The 25402-nt window shown below is 37.2% G+C and overlaps 1 non-coding gene across 1 annotated transcript; it reads left to right on the top strand.

Annotated features, from left to right (window-relative positions):
* The first annotated feature begins 5302 nt into the window (after positions 1 to 5302).
* Positions 5303 to 5402, top strand: LOC112629625. Its single transcript, XR_003120711.1, has one exon. It is a non-coding gene; the product is annotated as a small nucleolar RNA U13 (small nucleolar RNA).
* Positions 5403 to 25402: the final 20000 nt, after the last annotated feature.

Genomic DNA, 25402 nt, shown 5'->3' with positions numbered 1-25402 from the left:
CTCTGTGAAAAATGATGGTGGTATTTTGATGGGAATTGCATTGAATTTATAGATTGCTTTTGGCAGTATGATCATTTTCAAAATATTGATTCTACCCATCCATGAGTATGGGATATGTTTCTATTTGTTTGTGTCATCTATGATTTTTTTCATCAGTGTTTTGTAGTTTTCCTTGTAGAGATCTTTCACCTCCTTGGTTAGGTATATTCCTAATATACCTATATTGGTTAGGTATATTCCTAAGTATCTTATTTTATTTTTTGCAGCTGTTGTAAGAGGGGCTGAGTTCTTGATTTGATTCTTAGCTTTGTCATTGTTGGTGTATAGCAATGCTACTGATTTGTGTATGTTGATTTTGTATCCTGAAACTTTACTAAATTCCTTTATCAGCTCTAGGAGCTTTTTGGATGAGTCTTTAGGGTTTTTTAGGTATGATAATCATATAATTGGTGAACAGTAACAGTTTTACTTTCTCTTTACGAATTTGGTTGCCCTTTATTCCTTTCTCTTGTCTGATTACTCTGGATAGGACTTCCAGTACTATTTTGAATAGAAGTGGTGAAAGGGGGCATTCTTATCTTGTTCCAGTTCTCAGGTGGAGTGGAAATTTTCTCCATTCAGTATAATATTGCCTGTGGGTTTGTCATAGAAGTCTTTTATTACCTTGAGGTATATCTCTTCTATGCTGAATTTGCTGAGGGTTTTAATCATAAAGAGATGCTAGATTTTGTCAAATGCTTTTTCTGCATCTATTGAGATGATCATATGATTTTTGTTTTTAATTCTATTTATGGGATATGTCACATTTATTGACTTGTGGATGTTAAGTCATCTTTCTATCTCTGGTATGAAACCTACTTGATCATGGTGTATTATCTTTTTGATATGCTGCTGGATTTGGTCCACTAGTATTTTGTTGAGGATTTTCGCAGCTATGTTCAACAGGGATATTGCTCTGTAGTTTTCTTTCTTTCTTTTTTTTTGCTGTGTTCTTTCCTGGTTTTGGTATTGGGGTGATATTGGCTTCATAGAATGATTTAGGAAGGATTCCTTCTTTCTTTATCTTTTGGAATAGTTTCAGTAAGATTGATATCAATTCTTTGAATGCTTAATGGAATTCAGCTGTGAATCCATCTGGCCCTGGACTTATTTTGTTAGCAATTTTTTTATTATCATTTGAATCTGCTACTTGTTATTGGTCTGTTCAGAGTTTCTATTCCTTCCTGATTTAATCTAGGAAGGTTGTATATATCCAGGAATTTATCTGTCTCCTCTAGATTTTCTAGTTTGTGTATGGAAAGGTGTTCATAGTAGCCTTGAATGATCTTTTGAATTTCTGTGGTATCAGTTGTAATATATCCTGTTTTGTTTTTAATTGAGCTTATTTGGATCTTCTCTCTTCTTTTCTTAGTTAATCTTGCTAATGGTCTGTCAATTTTGTTTGTCTTTTTGAAGGACCAACTTTTTGTTTCATTTGTCTTTTGTATTTTTTGTTTGTATGTTCAATTTCATTTAGTTCTGCTCTGATCTTTGTTATTTCTTTTCTTCTGCTGGGTCTGGGTTTGGTTTGTTCCTGTTTCTCTAGTTCCTTGAGGTGTGACCTTAGATTTTCTAATTGTTTTCTTTCAGAATTTTTCATGTAAACATTTAATGCTATGAACTTTTCTCTTAGCACTGCTTTTTCTGTGTCTCCAGGGTTTTGGTAAGTTGTGTCACTATTATGGTTCAGTTCAAATAATTTTTAAATTTCTATCTTAATTTTATTATTGAGTCAAAGATCATTCAGGAGCATATTATTTAACTTCCATGTATTTGTATAGTCTTGAGTTTCCTTTTGGAGTTAATTTTTAATTTTATTCCACTGTGTTCTGAGAGAGTACTTGAAATAATTTTGATTTACTTAAATTTATTGAGACTCATTTTGTGGCCTATCATGTTGTCTATTTTGGAGAATGTGCCATGTGCTGAGGAAAAGAATGTATATTCTGCAGTTTTTGGGTAGAATATTCTGTAAACACATGTTAAGTTCATTTGTTCTAGGGTATAGTTTAAGTCCGTTGTTTCCTTGTTGACTTTCTGTATTGATGACCTGTCTAGTGCTGTCAGTGGAGTATTGAAGTCCCCCCATTATTGTGTTGTCATCCTTCTCATTTCTCTCTTCTCATTAGTAATAATTGTTTTATAAATTTGGGAGCTCCCATGTTAAGTGCATATATATTTAGGATTGTGAGATTTCCTGTGTGACTGATCCTTTTATCAATATATAATGTCTCTCTTTGTCTTTTCTAACTGTTACTGCTTTAAAGTCTGTTTTGTCTCATATAAGAAATAGTCACTCCTGCTGACTTTTGGCTTTTATTTTCATGGAATACCGTTTGCTAATCTTTAACTTAAGTTTATGTGAGTCCTTATGTGTTAGGTGAGTCGCCTGAAAAGAGCAGATACTTGGTTGGTGGATTTTTATCCATTCTGTTATTCTGTGTCTTTGAAGTGGAGCATTTAGGCTGTTTACATTCAACATTGGAATTGAGAGGTGAGGTACTGTTTTATTCATCATGCTAGTTGTTGCCTGAATACCTTGGTTTTTTCATTGTGTTATTGTTTTATAGACCCTATGAGATTTATGCTTTAAGGATGTTCTATTTTGGTATATTTTGAGGTTCTATTTTAAGGTTTAGAACTCCTTTTAGCATTGCTAGTAGTGCTTTCTTGGTAGTGACAAATTGTCTCAGCATTTATTTATCTGAAAAAGACTATCTCTTCTTCATTTATGCAGTTTAGTTTTGCTGGATACAAAATTCTTGCCTGGCAATTATTTTGTTTGAGGTGGCTAAAGATAGGACTTTAGTCCCTTCTGGCTTGTAGGATTTCTGCTAAGAAATCTCCTGTTAGTCGCTATGTCTTCCCTTATAGGTTACCTGATGTTTTTGCCTCATAGCTCTTAAGATTCTTTCCTTTGTCTTGACTTTAGATAACCTGATGACTATGTGCTTGTGTGATGAACTTTTTGCAATAAATTTGCCAGATGTTCTTTGAGCTTCTATATTTGGATGCCTAGATCTCTAACAAGGCCAGGGAAGTTTAACTTGATTATTCCCTCAAATATGTTTTCCAAACTTTTAGATTTGTCTTCTTCCTCAGGAAAACCAATTCTTCTTAGAATTGGCCATTTAACATGTCCCAAATTTCTTGGAGGCTTTTTCATTTTTTAAAATTATTTTTTCATTGTCTTTGTCTTCAGGTTAATTCAAAAGCCTTATCTTCAAGCTCTGAAGTTCTTTCTTCTGCTTGTTCGATTTTATGGTTGAAACTTTCCAGTACATTTTGTATTTCTCCAAGTGTTTGTTTTATTTGCAGAAGTTGTGATTTTTTTCTTTATGATATCTATTTCTCTGAAACATTTTTAATCCATATCTTGTATTTAATTCTTTTTTTTTTAGTTTTCATCTTTCTCTGGTATCTTCTTGAGAAGCTTAATAACTTTCTGAATTCTTTATCTGGCAGTTTAGAGATTTCTTCTTGGTGGGAATCCATTGCTGGAGAGCTAGTGTGGTTTTATGGGGGTGTTATATAGCCTTGTTTTGTCAGATCAGAATTATTTTTCTGATTCCCTCTTATTTGGGCAGGTATTTCAGTGGAATAACCTGGAACTCAAAGGCTGCTGTTCAGATTCTTTTGTGTTATGGAGTGATCTCTTGATATGGTACACTCCCGCTGAGGATGGGACTTCCTGCAAGCCAGACTGCAGTGATTGTTATTGTTCTTCTGGGTATAGCCATCCAGTGGGGCTACCAGGCTCTGGGCTGGTGCTGGGGAATGTCTGCAAAGAGTCCTATGATGTGATCTATCTTCAGGTCTTCCAGCCATGGATACCAGCACCTGCTCTGGTGGAGGTGGCAAGGGAACAAAGTAGACTCTGTGAGAGTCCTTGGTTGTGGATATGTGTGTAGATAGTGTGCTGGTTTTCTTGAATGCTCGTTATGCTATCAGTGAAGTTGTCTAGTGGACAAAGTAGGACCACTGGTTACCCAGGATGTTGCAGGCAGTGAAATTCACTGTTGTTTTCTCCTTCCATGGAGCAGGGTGTTTTGTCATGAGTTGCAGTAATGTCCTGAGTTCCTGAGTTGGTTGACCTCCTGCCAGGAGGTGGAGCTTTTGAGAGAGCACAAGCTTGATAGTAGAAGGGGAATATAAGCTTGCCCTAAGTTTGCGAGGATAAGAATTTGGGTTTCTCAGGTGACAGGCAAGGTCATAACGCTCTCAGGATCCTGTTTATGTCTTTTGTGATCTACCAGGGCAAGTAGAGAAGTATCATCAGCTGGGGGCAGGGTTAGGCAGACTCTCCTTGGGCAGGGCTTGCCATGGCCACTACAAGGAATGGGGAGTGATTCTCAGGCCAACGGGGTTATTATGAAGAGAGATTATGGCTGCCTCTGTCACCAGGGAAGTGGGGGAAAGCTGGTAGCAAGAGGCCTCACCCAGCTCTCACACAGTTGGCATGGCTGGTCAGCCACAAGTTTATCTCCAAGCAGCCTGCAGAGTGGGACTCAGAGCTAGCCCCAGGCTGTAATTTCTCCACTGAGAAAGCAGCATGGCTTTCAGGCCATGCTCCTGCCCATCTGCCCACCTTATCTGCTAGACTCCTCTTCTTTCTGTAGCAGTTCCCCTCACCTCCGGATTCTGCTCAAAAGAGTTTGCACCCAGCCAAAATTATTACAAAGATCAGTTGGAAGCTTCTTTTACCCTGTGACCCCTCTCACATTCTGTTGGCTGCCTTCCCTGAGGGCTCCTGCGAGATATAGTCAGGGATGGCTTCCCTGGGCTCAAGCTGGAGAGTGGGAGTGCCTACCATACTCTTTCCACTGCTGCTTCTACTTTTATATTTCACACTAAATCCATTACAGCTCCAGGTGAGGTTAAATCCTTCTATAAACTGGATTTTCAGGTTCCCCAGTGGGGATGCGTTTAGAGGGAGATATTCCCCCTTCACACTTTGTGAACTCAGTTTTTTGTCTGTCTTGCAGGATTTGCCGTGGCCTGCTGTTTCTTTCAAAGGATCTGTTATTTCTTTCAGTCTTCCTAGTATGCTCCTGCTGGGGTTCCTGGAGTAAAAGTCCATAGTGTGAGTCTCCACACACTGTTCTTTCTGTCCAAGTGGAAGCTGCACATCCGCCTTGTCCCCTGGCAGCTTCCAATAAAATTATTTTTAAATGAAAAGGTCAGTAAGTTATTATAGATTGTTAGTGATCATATTTTATAATTAATGATGTAAATAAATGTTCATGATACATGTACTATAAAAAACAAAGGATGCTAAGCATGATGATTGGATTTTCATGCTCATGTGTGAGATGTGCCTCCTTCAAACTCTGTTACCATGTCTGCACATTACCTATCTGACATGAAATAAAAAAAAAAACCTCAAAGAATACAAAATAGTATTTAGCATATAATCTCAATTTTCAAAAAAGGGTCTTTATTTATTTCCATATTTTGCCTGTTGGAGGGTCAGGGCTGGAAGGAGAGAGAGCATCAGGAAAAAGAGCTAATGGATGCTGGGTTTAGTACCTAGGTGATGGGATGATCTGTGCAGCAAACCACCATGGCACACATTAACCTATGTACCAAACCTGCACATCCTGCACATGTACTTCTGAAGTTAAAATAAAATTTGGAAGAAAAAAAGGAACAATAAAAAAAGGCCTAGAAAGATTTATTCACCCTAGATTTAAAAAGTTTGGAAGAATTTAAAGTTTTTAGAGTTTTAATATTTTTGGAATTAATTCCAAAATTAATTCTCAAAATCACCTGTAGGAATTACAGGTGATTTTTAATCTGTATTTTTTCTGTGTTTTCTGCATTTTCCAAGTGAAACTTATTTACTATTCTCATCAGAAAAAGTAAAGCTATTTAAGAAGAAAAAAATCAGTTATTGGTACAGTATTCAAATACATATTTATTTCAGATCTTTTGTATTGTTGCCTCAGCTTCCTTAAGCCTTTGCAGATCTCAGTTTTAAAAAATAAGGTACATGTTATTCTAATATAAAACATCTTTGTGCTCAATGATCAGCTGCATGGAGAGGATATACCGGCTCAAAAATGTGAATGCTTATGAATCACAGGGTACTAAGGTTTGTAACACTGATCCAACTAGCAGGAGAATTAGTCAGGGTCATTGAACAAAGACAATTTGTTCAAATATATTCGGTAAACTGCTCGCTGGGATATGAACAACAATCCCTTATCTTTGGGAAGTGTATGGCCTATTTATTAGTGCAGGTTTTTTGAGAAAAAGATACAGGTAACAAGCTGTGAAAGTCTTCAGCTGTTTCATTCTTTACAGTGCAGTGCTTAAACATTCAAAAAGAAAACCCTAATTTGTGCAGTTATATTGACATTGTAATTTTTGCATATTTAATAAACCCTAGCTACTTTAACTGAAAAGTGGAATTTTTTCATGGAACGCTACCCTTTTCATTACTGCATACATCTTAGATTTAATTTGGCATGGGATGCATCAACCTTGGCTCTTGGAGACAAGGTTAGAATCTGTAGTGCATGAAAACGAGCTCTTCTAAACATTTTTTTTTTTTCATTTCCTACATATTCTATGCCTGCTTTGGAGAGAACACAAAGAATGAGAACAGTCCTTTTTCTTAACCTGACAGAAAATTATTAGAGTAGATGCAAATATTTTCCTTTTTAGAATGGAGAGGATTGCTTTTCTCCACATCACCATTCACTTTGGAATGCCAACAAGGTAGCACTTGTCATACTATAAAGCAAAACAGCCCTTGTGGAGGTCTTACATGTTTTGAATAAAGCTGTTATTGTTTAATGTATAGTCTTCTGATTTTTTATGTTTTTCTACCAAAATTCAGACATGCCTTATTATTATCAGAAAGATATTCTATGGCTTGATATCAAAAATTTTAACACAATTTTGAAAATTTTCAGACCTGTTTCAAAGTAACCTTTTCAGTTGAATTTAAGATATTAAAAAATCCAATTCTCTAACTGATACTCATATTTATTACTCCATTTCTTTCTTGGGAAGAAAGATAAATTACCCACACTTAGGGTGTATGTCTGTGTGTACCCATTTGCAAGATACTCATTAATAAAGTTAGCTTTCTTCGAAAAGCTTGCACTACGATTCACCTGAAAATTAAGGCTTGAATGAAGCCAAAGGGGTTTAATAAAATTACGTAGTGAGGACTCTTCATTGCATGTAATATGAAGTGACTTAAAGGGTAAAAAAAAGAGTTTGCTGACTCTTATAATAGAAAATTCTAGGCATAGGTCAGTCTTCTGGCAGAGCTGTATTTTAAAGCTAAAACAAAGTCCTCAAAGTTTAATTTATCTTTACCTCTCGGCTTTTTGTTTTCCCTCTTCCTTCTGCATCAGCTTCATTTCAGGCAGGTCAACCAGCCACTTTCCTCCATTACCACTTTCCCTACTTTTAAAAGCAATTTTTTTCTTTTAGAAAATTATAATTAAATTTCCCTGGGATTGAGTTTCTTTGGCCCTGTAGCTTGGGTTGTATATTCATTACTAAATTAAATCCCTCTGGTCATCAGGGGTTATGCTCTAATGGACAAGAGTTGAGGCATATGGAAGCTCAGAGCCAGGGGTAGATCCACTTATATGAACTGAGAATGGGGAAAGACAAGATATCCCCAACTGCTATTATGTGAATAAGAGGGATTTGATGTAGGGCAGGAAAATAGGATAAATATCTAATACAACTTCATAAATCTTTCTATATATCTAAGTTATAATGAATATATATGTGCATGTGTATTTGTGCATATATAGTCGGTTATAGTCAGTGTGTGTATGTATAGTGAGTATAGTGTGTATATTGTCAGTATAGTATGTATATACAGTCAGTATATGTAGTCAGTATGTGTATGTATAGTCAGTCAGTCAGTCTCAGATTAGGAGATGAAGTCCCTGGAAGAAATCAAAATTTCTACACCATTGAGGGCTAGGAGACTTTTGCCTGATGCCCTTTAAACCTATTGCTATTATTATAGGATGAAGAAGGTTATGTCTCCTGGGTGACTGCTGCTGGATAGACTGTTGAGGAACCATTGTGAAGGCTATCTTTTGATCAGATGGAGGTTTCATAGAATTTGTTTGCTCTTGTCTAGCTGGTTTCTTTTAATCGCACACATTAATTGGAGTTCCTCCTAATGAGCCCCAACGACTTGGACATTCAAAGAACAGTCAATAATGAAAAAGCAGGCCATCTTGATGTCCCAAAGATGTGGGGTTTATATCATTTATTGTTAAAGTAGGGCAGCTTGTAGCACCAAAGTCGATGCTATATTGGAGGCACATGGGATTTGGAATATCTATAAGATTGTACTGGTCATGGAATTGGCTTGAGAAATCTAGAGAGCCTTCAGACCCACTGAGATCCTTTATGAAGTTAAGAATCTGAAGCTAAGTTATACCAGCAGTTCTACATTGTTCTGCCTCTTCCTTCATGTCTGTTTGAATGGGCCTAAACATTCTATCTGAGGATAGGAAGGGCAGTTTCTTTGAGCTTTCGTTGAAGTCATACTCCCTGAGATACCACAGAGTCTCTTAGCATCCTGCGAGGAGTCTAGAATAAGTTCTAGAAAGTATCTGAGTCTAAATTAAGCCTTCTCAAGTGAGTCTCACTAAAGATGTTTTCTTGGGTCCTCTTTATCTAAATTCTTTTTCTTTGATTTCCCTTTTGTTCAAGTTTTTAGTAAATAAGAGGATATAGGTTTTTTATTTGGCTGGAATTTAGAGTTCTTTGCTTAGCATGTACCTTCATTTTTGAGCCACAACATGAAAGCCAGTTAAGGAGCCCTTAATCTAAACAAGATGGTGCTATGGCACTCACATCTGGTGGTTAGCAGGTACCACAATATTAACATTACAAAGATAAGACTTTTATGAGAATTTGGTTCTCACTCTGGTCTATACTAATTTAACAATGAAAAAATGCATTATCTCTGTTAGCAAAAAAATTGCATGATTCTAAACTGTATATTTTGAAAACAAAACATTGCATTTACAGTTTTATTTCCTTGCTTATAGCATGGATAAAATGCAATGTGTATATTAGGCATTTCAGTTGCTCTGAAAAGCAGTCATAATGAAATGTGTAACGTTGCTTGTTTCAAAAACAACATTTAGAATGATGTCTACTTTAGTAAGGTTTTATATTTTACCCCTACTAGAAAACTATGTCTCTCAAATAAGAAAATGAGCATTTCCCCCCAGCAGATTGAAATGAGGAAAATCGTGAGAGCTTAGAATCTGGAAAAGAAAATAAAGTGTCAACTATAGATGTGAGAGGTCCTCCCCTCCATCTGGTTGTAGCATTGGTGTAAATAAGAAATTGTTGAGCTGGATAATTTAATTGAAAAGCAGATGATGCTGTCTTTCCTACTGACTAGGGTCTATTTCAAGTTCTCATTATCATAGGCACAAAATGTTTGAGGAAAGTAAATAGGTCAACGAACCTCAAGTGCAATTAAATCCTCATGTGTAGGACGATAACTTTAGCTCGTCTTCCAAACTTTTAAAATTACCCCAGCAAACCAGCAGCAACTTTTAATGAGACATGAGCAAGGAATACACAGATTCTGTAAGATGGAAAATCAGATAGCTATGGCAAAATCGCTGCTCTGCTACACATAGGTTTACTCCATTTGCTCTTAATGAAGCATGGCCACTTTCTGTGTTCCTGCATTTAATTCTACTTTCTGTATGTGCTAGTTTCACCTTCCCAGGGATACAGAGACACATACATTCCAAAGAGATGAATCGATAAAAGAGGAGAAACATCTTTCTGGTACATGATTAAAAAAGAGACAGAAAGAAGCAAGCACCATACATAGGTAAAAGACCAGTGAATTAGGAATTAGAAATCTGTGTTAATTTAACTTTAGTTCCACTATTTATTAGTCATATAACTTTAGGTAAGTTTTTCAACCTCTATTGCTCTCAATGACATTATCTATAAAATTAAAGAGGTGATTTAGATAACCTAACTTAGTTTTACACTATGCTATCGACGTGAAACTTTTTAAATGACTGAATAACTTTAAAAAGCTCATTTTGAGAATCAGGACCTTTGTATTAGAATTGCCATGTGGGATTCACAATTGCGTTTTCCTTGACGCATAGTGATAAGCAGGCAATTTTGAATATTGGAACAGGAAAATAGCTTGGATTTACTTAGAAGCAATGGGGGAAGAGGCTGAGATTTTAGAAATGCTGTCATTGCACTTCATTAATTACTGCTTATCCCATTCTCCTACATCCCTAGCTGTCTTTCTAAGTGTTAACTCCCTAGTTTAAGCAATTGCAAAGTTAGAAACTGTGTGGGTTTCAGTTTCAGTTTTTAAATTTTTATTTGCTTTAGTTTAGCCCTTCTTTCTCTTATACCTTGGGAAAACTTTTTAATACTAATTATTGCTAGCGGTTTTTTAAGGAGTGTATACTTTTTTTTTTGTTTGTTTAATACTATTAAAATCTTATAAGGTGGGTGTCATCATATTCATAAGTAACCTGTTCGAGGCTGTTCAGCTAGGGAGAGGCAGAGTCAGGATTCAGACCCAAGTCTGTTTCTCTAGAGCCTATCTTCTCTACCTTAGGAGACGCCATCACACAGTGGTTGTCAGCAACAACAATATGGGCCAGCACTTATATCATGTTCTCTATGTGTCAGGCATTGTTTTAGGCACTTTAGGTATACCGAGACTCATAATTGTCATAAAAAGTCTATGATGCAGTCTCATTAATATCCCCATGTGATGGATGAAGAAACAGCCATAAGGCAGTTAGGTAATTTTCCCAAAGTCAAATAGCTAGTAAGTGCCAGAGCTGAAGTTTGAATCCATGAATGTGACTCCACAGTCCTTGCTGTTCACCATGATACTACACTGCTTCTCTAGCTACTACTCTTTCTGGAGGAGAACTTCAAAGATAATTCTTGATTTTTATGATAGTTGTGTTCCTGGAACATTTCCTGAATTATTCATTCTGACTCCCTTAAAAAAATGAAGCGTAGTTTCTGTTAATGCAAGAACTAAAGTGAATAAAGTGGGAAAAGGGAGACCTGAGAGGTATTAAGAAAGAGAATGGTTATGGTGAGAGTGTTGTGTATGGACCAACTTGTAGTGATGGTATGACAAAAACAAAAACAAAAACAAAACAAACAAACAAACAAAAAAACCAGATAAACTTTCTCTACTTGCTTAAATGGAGTGGAGAGGTTTCTCCCTCTGTGGGTTATGTGTATGTGTTTGAAACAATAGATGGGGAATTAGTAGAGTGAGATATATTAATAAACTGTAGTCAAAATTTTGGATGTGGACCAAGCTGACTTTGGAGACTGGCAGATGCTGTTCCAGCTATGATGACCAAAGGAGTTGTTTGTGGGCTCTGACATGTGCCCATGGTCCTTGCCCCCGGTTTATGTACAGGGTGTGGTGCTAATCTGAGTTTCGGAGAATGCCTTCATTAACTTAAGGATGTATTTTGGACCCAATTACTTTCCTATCGGTGAGGTACTGGAGCCATTTCTAGTGATGCAGGACATGCGGCATGGTATAATTTTCACACTCTATTATTCATTAGTCAAGAAGGTGAGTGTGGCCGGGCGCGGTGGCTCAAGCCTGTAATCCCAGCACTTTGGGAGGCCGAGACGGGCGGATTACGAGGTCAGGAGATCGAGACCATCCTGGCTAACACGGTGAAACCCCGTCTCTACTAAAAAGTACAAAAAACTAGCCGGGCGAGGTGGCGGCGCCTGTAGTCCCAGCTACTCGGGAGGCTGAGGCAGGAGAATGGCGGGAACCCGGGAGGCGGAGCTTGCAGTGAGCTGAGATCCGGCCACTGCACTCCAGCCCGGGTGACAGAGCGAGACTCCGTCTCAAAAAAAAAAAAAAGAAGGTGAGTGTATAATGGTTTGAGATTGTCAAGTCTGGAAGGGAAAATCAATGAAAAGATTTGGGGCATGTGGCAGGCTTCGCATTTTATAAGTCTCCAGATTTTATGGATAAGCATTTTGAGGACTAGGAATTATTGTTTTGGAGGATTGAATGGAATGGAGATATTTGTTTAATAATCAGATTTCCCTTGTTTATATTGAGAATTCCTTGAAAACCCTTGTTTTTCAGATCATATCTTGTGCTCTTTTGTCCTACTAAAGATGTGTTTCTTGAAGTTTCCCCAGCGTATTTGTTGCTGAGGAAGATGGAGGAGAGGAAAACCCCAAAGCACCTTGGTTAGAAACCTTAATTTGGGTGGAAGGAGGCATTACATTAAATCAAATATAGTAAACTTAGTAGGGAGGAGGAGTGTGTGACATAGGACCACAGGTAGCTTCCATGGTGCCATGAATCTGTTTGCCCTTGAAAAATTATAGTAATAAATGCACTTTTACCTGGAAAAAAGAAAAAAAAAAAAACCTTTCTAAAGCAGAAAACAAAGTAGCTCTCATGCCACAAAATCATCTAGGTATGCGGCTTGTAGAGGCAGCAGATATGCTCACAGCAAACCCACAGACAGCACAAGTTATCAGAGAGGTCCAATTCATGAGCCTCTTTTTTAGACTTTGCCAATGACCAGGGAGATCAAATTGTAGCCCTGTGTTGCAAGGAATTCCCAGATACCATTTATTATCTTAGAAACCTATAGTGGCCCCAAATTCAGCAGGCAGTAGAGAAACCCTTTATGTCTCCATGTCTGAGTTGAGGTTCAGTCCCATATCCCAGACATTTTAATGTGATGCTTTATGTTCTCCACAACTTGAGGTATCCAAAAGTTTTAAGTTCCAGAATTCAAAATTTTAAACAGGCCAAAAGAGATGCAGGTATGGAAGTTGTAGGGGTGGCTGCTCTTGGCCAGAATATAGAGAAAAAAATCCCCCAAACTAGGTAACTTTTTGGTAAGGAAAACATTTATTCAGCTTAGTGGGAGACTGTGCACCATGCCTAGGACATCTATACTGCTATTGTTGATTTCAGGTGAAGGAAGCTGATCCTGGGCTACGGTGTGTTGATATGACAACCCTTCAGGATGGACTCTAGATGGCAGTGTTGCTGCTGATTTTTAAACAGGGCCTTTCGGGTCCCCACCTCCTTTTCCAGTAACAGGAATGCGCAAACAACTCTCACTACCTGGGAGTGTTCTGTTTTACATTTTACATTTTAAATCATTTAACCCAGAAGACTGTGAGTCTCGTGGATTATTATATCTCCATTTTTAAAGATTAGGAAACTGAGACACAAAGAACATAAGGAATTTGCCTGAGTAGCAGTATTGGAATTTGAACCAGGTTGTCTGGCTCCAGAGTTAGTGTTTTTAATTAATATATTTTGGTGCTTCTTGTTGGATAATCTTAGAGCTCTGGCAAACTCAGACACCCAGGGGGTGATGTGATGCAAGTTTCCTGCACCCACCAAGCTGCGAACTGTGCTTGTATTTTGTTTTGTGCTCGTGAAAGTTGCAGGCAACTTTTCTGAAGGTGTCTGTCTTGTCAGGTGCTGTACTCTACATAATATTTTCCCTTATATCTACTTCAACCACAGGAAGGATGTTTTCTACTTCCAAGTGGGACTCGGACTAATAAGTTCCTCTGAACAGATTAAAAAAAGAAATACAGCTGGGCTATGGCAGTGTCACAGACCACGCACTGGTCCAGCAGGCCCAGCTGTTTATCAAACTCATTTTCCCATTCAACTCCACACAGTGACCATCACCCACAGGTAATTCCATTGAGGGTGTGGCCATATTTTTAATTCAAATGGCAGTGATTACACTTGCAGCACAAGTTCATTATAGAAAACAAGAGAAAGAGAGAAGTTTATTGATGACAGTGGATAGCATGAAAATCAGCACCCTTTTCTAATACAAATGGGAGAAAATAATGAGTGGCTGTTTAATCATCTTATATAGTGATCCTTGATTTCTATTACTCTTTCTGGAGTAATAGAAATCAAGCTTCCATGGAGCTTCCATGGCATAGCATTTTCATGCCTCCCTTTTATGTCTCAATTCCGTTGTGTGTGCTTTTGGGTTCTACTCCACCTGTCATACTAGATTTTGAGTCCCCACATGGAGAGGTATTTTCGGATGCAGAAGGCAAAGTCTCTCATATTGTGACAGTGACTGTACAATTAATGTTCTTCCTGGAGGCTGGTGCCTCTGTTTTTGCCATTAATGAATAGCCCTTTCATTTTAAGCACGAGATCCTCCAACCTGTGGAAGAAGGGGTACATGAGGTCTTTTTTCTGCATTTTCAGGGCACTGGTTCTCTTTGCAAAGAAGGGAAATTTGCTCTATTCCAGTGTCAGATGCATCAGCTTTGTTGTGGTAACTAACCAAGATTTCTACTCAATCCCTTAAAATTGCATTTTTCTATCTATTCTCTATCTCGGTGAATGGCACCACCACCTGGTCCGCTAGATATATGTGCTGAGACATCTTGGCTCAGGTGATTCACCTGCCTCAGACTCCCAAAGTGCTGGGATTACAGGTGTGAGCCACTGTGCCTGGGCTTAATTATAATTATTTTTTATATCTGACCTCTTTCTCACTGCCATTGACATGTTTAGTTTCAGGCATGTCTTGTTTTTCCACCGAAGTTAACATGGTAGCGTTTATTTATTGGTAACATGGTACCATTTATTTATACCATTTATGTAACATGATAACTGACATGATTTGGCCATATCACCACCCAAATCTCATCTTGAATTGTAGCTCCCACAATTCCCATGTGTTGTGGGAGAAACCTGGTGCTAGGTAATTGAATCATGGGGGCACGTCTTTTCCGTGCTGTTCTCATGATAGTGAATAAGTCTCATGAGATCTGATGGTTTTATAAAGGGGAGTTTCCCTGCGCAAGCTCTCTTGTCTGCTACCATTTGAGACGTGCCTTTTACCTTCCACCATGATTGTAAAGCCTCCCGAGGTATGTGGAACTGTGAGTCCATTAAACTTCTTTTGTAAATTGCCCAGTCTTGGATATGTCCTTATCAGCAGCGTGAAAATGGACTAATACAAAAACATTTATTTCCCTGCTTCCATTATGAATCCTATCAATGCCATCGTATTTTTAATTTTACTTTAAGCTTCTTGATGTCAATCTCCTAGTTAAAAAGAGCAAGACTTTAGGGCAAGTCCCAGATGTTGTGCATATCTCTTTAGCTCACATTCCTTTGGCAAGATCTTTCTAATCCAACTATCTGCAAGGGAGCCTAGGAAATGTAGCTTCTAGCTGGCAGGTCATGATGCCACCTAAAACATGGGTACTCTATTACCAATGGGGAGAAGGGGAGAAAGAATGATCTTTACCTTTCCCTGCTCACATATGTGGATATGCATTCATATATCCTCCTATGTCCTAGAACGTGGAGGTAAGATACCTTCTGTAGGTTCAGAGCAGTTCTCACAGGATATGAGATGCCCTGAGTACATGTAGGTTCCTGGAAGTCCTTAGACCCACAGACTTAGCTTGTTTGCCATGACAGTGTGGGCCCAAAACACTGATTTTCTTTATCCTCCTGCTCCTTCCTCTTCTTTTCCTCTCTCTGTCTCAGACTTCTCCATTAGGTGACCCAATTTCTTCACAGCCAATACTACAGTAAGTGTATTCTTATTTTACTGATGCTTCTTTCAGTTTTGACAGTGGTTGGCTGCTTGAGTAGGAGTAAAATTTTTCCTGTTCTTCTTCTGGGTAGTTGAGCTCTTAAACCTGTTACTCCCACCTCAAGCATGACCTTAAAAAATGTGAAATTGTTTTAACCAGCCAGATTGTCTGGCACAGAGAGTGAAGGAACTGCATTGTACCTCATAAAAAGATTTCTGATATGTAACAAAAGTGGTCCCTAATATGGATTTCACTGACCTATACCTAAAAGCTAGCTAATATATTTTCTTTTATTAAACTTCTCAGCAGCAGAGTCTACATTTTGTCAACAACAGCAACAACAACAAAACAGTGAATTGGAAGGTTTTACTATCTCTGGGTATTGTCAAAGCAGCATTTTCTCCACTTTATTCTCACTTGCTAAGTTTTCATTGCACTAAATTCTATTTCCATTGAAGTTCATTTAGCATCATTTTCTTTAAAAGAGGTTGTCTGAGAAAGATTAACTTGGTTTGTTTTTCTCTCCTGCTAACCCACATCTTCATAAGCCATAAAAGCCTAGTCTAGCATCACCACAACTGAACTTTTGTGTGTGTGTGTGTGTGTGTGTGTGTGTGTGTGTATGTGTATGTCTGTGGCTAAAACACAATTTGAAGCAGAATAGTATTTTCCTGCAAAGGAAAATAGTTAAGAGCTTAGCCTCTGAAGTCACAGTGCCTGGCTTCCAATCCTGGCTATTATTGTGTGTACTTAAATGTTTTTATTTGAAATTTCTGTCTCTGTTTTATCTTAGTAGAAAGGAGATGCAAGCATTACTTGCCTCATAGAGTGGTTGTGTCAAAGAAAAATTATTCTGATGCTTGTTAAAACCGTAAGGAAGACTTTAGTCAAGACTATTGCAATAGGGGTCATGACTGTCACAATAGTGGGGAGTAACTGAGCTCCCTCTGACTACAACAAAAGCAGCTGGGAGTTTATAGCCAAAGAACAGAGTGTAGGGAACAGTGAATCGAAAATTACTAAGAGGAGAGATCAAGGGTAGGGGCATTCTTGCTAAACTGTTCTAAAATAATTCTCATTAAAGGTAGGCCAGGGATTTCCACATCAAAGGTGGGGGATAATGAATTTGATCAGACATTAATGGAGATCATGTATTAAGGGTTGGGAGATTCTTGCTAAATGGAGTTAACAAGATTCTTGCTTAACTGGACTAGGCTAAGATAGGCTGGGCCAAGGTCCCAGTTCAGAACAGGGCTCATGGTAACCTGACTGAAATTTGACCAAGGAGAAAATCTTTTTCAGTAATGAGGCTTAGAGAAGATATTCATATAACCACATTACGTCAGTCCTTAGCACATTATAAAGGCTGATTAAATGTGAGTCAATATTATTATTCTTACAATTAACAATGATTACTTCTCTCTCCATCTTGTAAGTGTGTACAAATTGGGGAATTAATTCATATCAAAATTCAGAGCAAATGCCATTAAAGTGTCCTCTGAGTTTGACAGGACTAGTACTTCCTTTAAGTTTTTCTTTGTCTAGTCTGGTTCCCCTGATAGGATGGTGTGGTAGAAGATGGAATCTGTGGCCACTTGGTGTTTGGAAGCTGTATCTGAAAACCTGGATGTGAAGGGGACCCTCATCTGCCAATGGAAGATGCTGAAAGTTAAGTCTTGAAGGAGAGTGTTGAAGGCAAGCCAAAAACATGTCCAAGTCTGGTCATGTAAGAGGAAATAAAAGGAGCTGATGTATGGGATTGACTCGGGGTTACAGGACTACCAGACCAGGGAAAGCGAAGTGGCCAATTTGGGCAAATATTTAAATTCCACAGCCAGCAGATCCTAGGATGTGGTTTATACATATTCAGAAAGAGCAGATGTGGTACAGTCTAGGTTTATTTAAATGGGAATATAAAAACACAAATATTACTAAATTACCTGGGAGCTGAAATAGAAACAAATTTTCAGGCTGGGGTACCCGAAGCCCAAAAGACATGGTGAGTTACTTTTTTTGTTATCATGTTTTTTTGTGGTTCTAACTCTTCTCACAATAAATCTGGGAAATACGCCTTCCAGAAGGCGTATCCTCAGTTACATCAGTACATCCTCAGTTACAAGCATTCCTTAACTATCGGAAAGTAAAATTTAATAACAAGCAGAAAGTATGATCCAATTTCATTAATGCAACTGTCCATGGCTTCCCTTTCAGGTGAATTGATGTTTCTCTACTGTAAGGCATGCCTTCAGATGGCTCAGGTCCTCTGTTGCTGTTGCCCTCAACTTGCATGTCCTCTTTCTGCACTGTTGTCCTCTGCTTTAGGACAACTGTGTCTCAGTCCCTCTTCACTCAGATCCTCTGTCTATTAAAAGAAAGAGACCTATATATTTTGTTCTACATCCCTGTAGAATCATTTTTTAACATTCTATTGAGGTATAATGTACCTATAGAAAACAGCCCATACCGCATGGTGGCTCACACCTGTAATCCCAGCACTTTGGGAGGCTGAGGCCTGTGGATCAGGAGATCGAGATCATCCTGGCTAACATGGTGAAACCCCGTCTCTACTAAAAAAATACAAAAAATTAGCCAAGCATGGTGGCAGGTGCCTGTAGTCCCAGCTACTTGGGAGGCTGAGGCAGGAGAATGGCGTGAACCTGGGAGGTGGAGCTTGCAGTGAGCTGAGATCACACCACTGCACTCCAACTTGGGCAACAGAGCAGACTCCGTCTCAAAAAAAAAAAAAAAAAAAAAAAAAGAAAGAAAGAAAACAGGCCATACCATAAGTATATAGTTTACTGAATTTTTACAAAGTCAACATGTGTGTTCAAGAAGTATCCCACTCACAAAACAGATATCACCAGAATCCCAGAAAACTTTCACACATTCCTTGCTAGTCACTAACCATGCCTCACCACTGATGCCTCCATCAAAAGTAACCACATCCTGACTTCTAACAGCACAATACAATTTTGTTGCTTTTTTGTACTTTATACTAGTGTAATCACACAGTAAATAGCTTTGAGGTCTTGCTTCTTTTGCTTAACCTGTTTGTGAGATTCATCTATATTGTTGAGTTGCAGGGTGTTTATTCTCATTGCTCTATGTGCTCCATTATGTGACTATACCAGCTTATTATTAAGTTGTCATAGGAACTTTGACATTTCCATAGTATCACAATTTTGAATAGTGCTGCTATTTTGTTTCAAAGAGAATTTAAAGTTTTTACTATTAAGGGTGGGCAGTATATTTGGGAAGTGGCAGAGTTAATTTTATAAGTGATTTTATTGATAACCTTGGGAAGAAAATGTCCACTGCTCTATCTCTAAAGTATAATCAATCTACCTCTAATATTTCGATGCCAAGGAAAATGATTATTTGAATACACTGTGTACAAGATTTCATTTGGATTTCCTCCCATTCAATATTAATGAGGATTATTCAGCAGCATTCATCAGGAGATGATTATTGACAGGACATCAATCATTTGTTATAAGAACAGGGTAGACCATGATTTCAAAAGGGAGTTAGAGATTTAACTGGTCACACAGATGTCCTGCCAAATTTCATTTGAGATATCATAAGAAAAAAAAAAAAGAACAAGGCAAATATTTGAAAATTTCAAAATCTGTTTTCTGAAAACACATAAAGCTTTACTATTTAATTAATCTCCATTCAAAGCTTTTTTCCCATGGGCTCTGCCAAGGGGACTGTGATAAATCACACATAAAAGTTGCATATACTGTAATGCTTATAAAGAGGATTCTACATTATTTAGCCAGATTAGCACTCTTGCATGTCTGCACACTAAACACTGGTTATCAATGATTAATGGACAACATGCTTGAACAGTGCTCTCCTACTTGAGCTAATGAACTAAATAGTTTACTTCATGCTCCATTTCCACAAATAAATGGCTGTAATACATAATGTGATAATAATTTCTGATATCTTTGAAGTACATTTTCTTGTCTATAATGAAAAAAAATATTTTGAAAATCAAATTTAGTCAAGCATTGCATTAATGTGATTTTACATGTTGGATAGATTATGAAATGTTGCTGAAGTCAAAATGTTTACACCGAAAGGAATATAGTTGTTAAAATTAAACAACTTAAAAGGACACCATGAAGAGGTTTAAAAAAGAGCTCTTAATAGGCTTTTCTCTTACTTTCATTTCAACTACGTTCTTGGGTAAATTTACATAAATAAAAAGTTATTCTACATATTTATATAGGATTATAAATATTATTTCCTTAATCATTATAGTATGTTTCTTATGTAGCAGAATTATGATTTAGGTTTCCATAGCTAATATTAACTTCAGTGAAGAAGCAGAAGTTGTGTATTTTGTATACAAAAATATCCAAAACCTTTATACTGAACAAGAACAATCTATGGGATGTAATACCAGGCCACCCTATTTTTGACTCCTCTCATCTTGACTGTCCTCTAAATCTAAACTATGGAGTTAGTTCTTCCCCTGCCCCTGAATGAAAACTTGGGCAGACCCCATAACATCTCTGGTCTCTTTTAGGTAACATACATGTTTCAATAGTCACTAGAGATCACAGATAGCATCTCAATATAGCAATTGATATGATCGGTTCTTTGTAATTATCAAATATCCAAGCTTGCTTTAAAATTGAGGCTTCTAATTAGCATTTCTAATTCCTTTTCTTTCTCATCTCTTTCTTTGGCCTTTCTGTGGCCCTTCAGGTAGAGAGGAGGTAGGAAAAGAGTTCTCTTTCAATTGCCATTGTCATCCTTGTGGCACCTGTGCTCTCTTCTGGGTTCAATAGGTGTTTAAAAACAAGTCTATTTCTTGTAAATGCTGGTGATGTTTCACCTAAAACAAGTTTCCTTGTAGAGGACAGCATATCTAATTTATAGTAAGTCATTTACTTCTTTTCTTAGCACCATGTAACCCAGCAGTACCTTCAGATTCTTTTTGCTTACGTCTATTTTGTACCTCTAGTTAGTTTTTTGGACAGGGCCTAAGATCAATAAAGCCAGCTTTTTCCTCCTGGTTTTTGAAGGGAAATTCGTGCATTCTCTGAGGATATAAGCCATGTGTAACTCAGGAAATTCTTCCTTGCTTTGCCATTAGAACAGCTAGTCAGAGTAAATCATGATGTAGATTGCACAGGTATGAATAGATAACAGACCACTAGGTCCTCCAATTGCAAATGACACGTTAAATACTCTGAGGTACCTCACTGAAATCCTTTTGCCTAAGATGAAAGCCCATTTTCTCCCTAGAGCAATAGAGCTTCAGTTCTCTTTAGAGAAATGCTTTCTTTCATATCCTTCAAATTCAAATCCTTTTGTAACCTCAATATGAGTGAGGGGTTTGAACTGTGAAATTCTTTGTAAATCGTGCATATATTCTAGCATACCCTTTGGGATGTACCTGTGGTCTTTTGTACAGTGAAAAATTCTTTTCTTTGCATCCTGTTACAATTATTTTTATAACATTCTTAATAAATCATAAAAGGCATTTAACACAAAGATGAAAACAACATATTCTATGACATAGGTTTTGTTGAAAGTTGGTGGGACTAAAACAAACTAAACAGTTTCTGTACAGAAAAAGAAACAATCAATAAAAAGAAAACAGAAGAGGGGGGAAATATTTGCACAACCATGTACTGAGTAAAAGGTTAATATCCAAATATATTAAGAACTCATACAACTCGGTAGCAATAAAACCAAATAATCCTATTAAAAATGAGCAAAGAACCTGAATAGGTATATTTTTTTCTAAAAAGTCTTACAAATGGCCAACACGTATAGGAAGACATGTTCAAAATCATGAATCATCAGAGAAATATAAATCAGAGCCACAATGAGATCTCACCTCACATCCATTATGATGATTATTACAAAAAGACAAGAGATAACAAGTGATGGCGAGAATGTGGAGAAATGACCTTTAATACTGTTGGTGGGAAGGTAAATTGTTACAACTGTTTTGGAAAAAAGTATGGAAGTTCCTCCAAAAAAGTAAAAATAGAACTACCATATGATCCGGAAATCCTACTTCAGGGTATATATCCAAAGGAAATGAAATTAGTGTCCCTAAGGATATCTGTACCCCCAAGTTCACAATAGCCAAGATATGAAAATAACCTATGTATTCATCAATAGATGAATGGATAAAGAATATAAACACACACACACATATACATACATATAATATATAATATATACATATATAATATATGTATATATAATATAATATATGTATATAATATATATTATATGTATGTTATAATATATATTGTATATACATTATATATGTATGTTATATATACATGTACATATAATATACACATATATAATGAAATAGTATTCATATATAAGAAGGAAATCCTGCCATTTTTGACAACATTGATGAAACTGGAGGCAATTATGCTAAGGGAAATACACCAGACATAGAAAGACAAATACTGTATGATCTCATTTATATGTGGAATCTAGGAGAGTTGAACTCATAGAAGCAGAGAGTAGAATGGTAGTTGCTAGGGTCAAAACGTGGTGACTATAGTTAATACTGCAGTACTGTTTACTTGAAATTTGTGAAAAGAGTAGGTCTGAAGTGTCTTCACACCCCGCCCTGCTGCCACACAAAAAAAGGATAACTGTGTGGTTAGGATGACTTAATCTGATTACAGTAATCATTATACAATATGTATGTCAAAATATGACATCATACATCTTTAATATATACAATTTTTTTTTTTTAAAATACACCTCAATAAAGCTGGAAAAAAAGAGTCAGATCCAGTTTTTGTCTATGAAAGGGTAGGATTTCTGCTTCTAGCCATGATAGAGTAACAGGGACCAGATTTACCCTCCTGCCTTGAATAACAAAATCAACAAAAACAAAAACAGACAAAATACATCAAACAACTGTTTCCAGATCTTTAACGATAAGCAACATAGGACAGAAACTCCCGAGAAAGGGAAACAAATGGTGAGAAGAGAAAGCTGAACTCCATGCCTCAGTATATTATCTTGAGTTTCCAGGCTATAGCAAAAGCTGAAAAAATTAATCATGAACACATGAGCATTATAAGACATGTGGAAGGAAGTCTTCAGGCAGAAATACAATGATATCAGATGGAAATATAGATCTAAAGAGAGGAATAAAGAGCACCAGAAATTGTGAATATATGGGCAAGCATAGCAGAGTTGAAAGCTATCCCCAAACTCTTCACTTAAGCGCAGTACGTAGGGATACACTGATTAACAAAGAAGGAAGGAACCATGCTAAAAACTACTTTTTGTTGTTTTTGTTTTTTCCTTATCTTTCAACTTTTATTTTAAATTCAGGGGGTACACGTGCAGGTTTGTTACCTGGGCATATAGGGTGATGCTGAAGTTTGGGTCAGGAATAATTGCATAGTACCCAACAGTTTTTCAATACTTGCCCCCTTCCTTCTCTCACCTCTAGACCTCCCCAGTGTTTATTGTTGCCATCCTTATGTTCATGAGTACCCAATGTTTAACTGCCACTTATAAGTGAGAACATGTGATATTTGGTTTTCTGTTCATGCGTTAATTCACTTAGGATAATGGTTTCCAGCTGCATCCATGTTGCTGCAAATACTATGGATGCGTAGTATTCCATGGTGTATATACACCACATTTAAAAAAAAATTATACTTTAAGTTTTAGGGTATGTGTGCACAACGTGCAGGTTTGTTACATAGGTATACATGTGCCATGTTGGTTTGCTGCACCTATTAACTCGGCATTTACATTAGGTATTTCTGCTAATGTTATCCCTCCCCCTGCCCGCCTCCCTATGACAGGCCCCCATGTGTAATGTTCCCTGCCCTGTGTCCAAGCGTTCTCATTGTTCAGTTCCCACCTATGAGTGAGAACGTGTCGTGTTTGGTTTTCTGTCCTTGTGATAGTTTGCTCAAAATGATAGTTTCCAGCTTCATCCATGTTCCTGCAAAGGACACGAACTCATCCTTTTTATGGCTGCATAGTATTCCATGGTGTATATGTACCACATTTTCTTAATCCAGTCTATCATTGATGGACATTTGGGATGGTTCCAAGTTTTTGCTATTGTGAGTAGTGCCACAATAAACATATATGTGCATGTGTCTTTATAGTAGCATGATTTATAATCCTTTGGGTATATACCCAGTAATGGAATCGCTGGGTCAAATGGTATTTCTAGTTCTAGATCCTTGAGGAATCACCATACTGTCTTCCACAATGGTTGAACTAGTTTACAGTCCCACCAACAGTGTAAAAGCATTCCTATTTTTCCACATCCTGTCCAGCATCTGTTGTTTCCTGACTTTTTAATGATCGCTATTCTAACTGGTGTGAGATGGTATCTCATTGTAGTTTTGATTTGCATTTCTCTGATGACCAGTGATGATGAGCATTTTTTCATGTGTCTGTTGGCTGCATAAATGTCTTCTTTTGAGAAGTGTCTCTTCATATCCTTTGCCCACTTTTTGATGGGGTTGTTCGTTTTTTCTTGTCAATTTGTTTAAGTTCTTTGTCGATTCTGGATATTAGCCCTTTGTCAGATGGGTAGATTGCAAAAATTTTCTCCCATTCTGTAGGTGCCTGTTCACTCTGATGGTAGTTTCTTTTGCTGCGCAGAAGCTCTTTAGTTTAATTAGATCCCATTTGTCTATTTTGGCTTTTGTTGCCATTGCTTTTGGTGTTTTAGTCATGAAGTCCTTGCCCATGCCTATGTCCTGAATGGTATTGCCTAGGTTTTCTTCTAGGGTTTTTATGGTTTTAGGTCTAACATTTAAGTCTTATTCCATCTGTACCACATTTTTTTTATCCAGTCCACCACTGATGGGCACCTAGGTTGATTCCATGTCTTTGCTATTGTGAATAGTACTGCAATGGATGTGAGAGTACATGTGTCTTTTTCGTTGAACGATTTGTTTTCTTTTGGGTGTATAAGTAATAATAGGATTGCTGGGTCAAATGGTAGTTCTGTGAGAAATCTCCAAACTTCTTTCCACAGTGGCTGAACTAATTTATCTTCCCACTAACAGTATATAAGTCTTCCTTTTTCTCTGCAGCCTCACCAACATCTATTGTTTTCGACTTTTTATTAATAGTTATTCTGAATGGTGTGAGATAGTATCTCATTATGGTTTTGATTCATGTTTCTCTGATAATTAGTCATGTTGAAAATTTTTTCTTTTATGTTTGTTCGCTGCTTGTATTTCTTATTTTGAGAAGTGTCTATTCGTGTCTTTTGCCCATTTCTATGGGCAAAAATACGGTTGTTTTGTGCTTGTTCAATTATTTAGGTTTCTTATGCATTCTGGATATTAGATCTTTGTCAGATGCATAGTTTGTGAATATTTTCTCCCATTCTGTAAGTCGTCTGTTCAGTCTGTTGATAATTTCTTTTTCTGTGCAGAAGCTCTTTAGTTTAATTAGGTCCCATTTGTCAATTTTTATTTCTGTTGTAATTGCTTTTGAGGACCTCGTCATAAATTCTTTCCCACGGCCAATGTCCAGAATGGTGTTTCTTAGGTTTTTCTTCTAGTATTCTTATGATTTGATGTCTTACATTTAAGTCTTTAATCCATCTTGAGTTAATTTTTGTATATGGTAAAATGTAGGGCTTTAGTTTCATTCTATATATGGCTAGCCAGCTATCCCAGCACCATTTATTGAATAGGGAATTCTTTCCCCATTACTTATTTTTTGTCAGCTTCATCAAAGATCAGATGACTGTAGGTGTATGGCT

This window comes from Theropithecus gelada, chromosome 7b (assembly GCF_003255815.1).
Source record: "Theropithecus gelada isolate Dixy chromosome 7b, Tgel_1.0, whole genome shotgun sequence".
Taxonomy (NCBI): domain Eukaryota; kingdom Metazoa; phylum Chordata; class Mammalia; order Primates; family Cercopithecidae; genus Theropithecus; species Theropithecus gelada.
The sequence above is the reverse complement of the archived record's forward strand: the minus strand, read 5'-3'. Positions and strand labels throughout refer to the sequence as shown.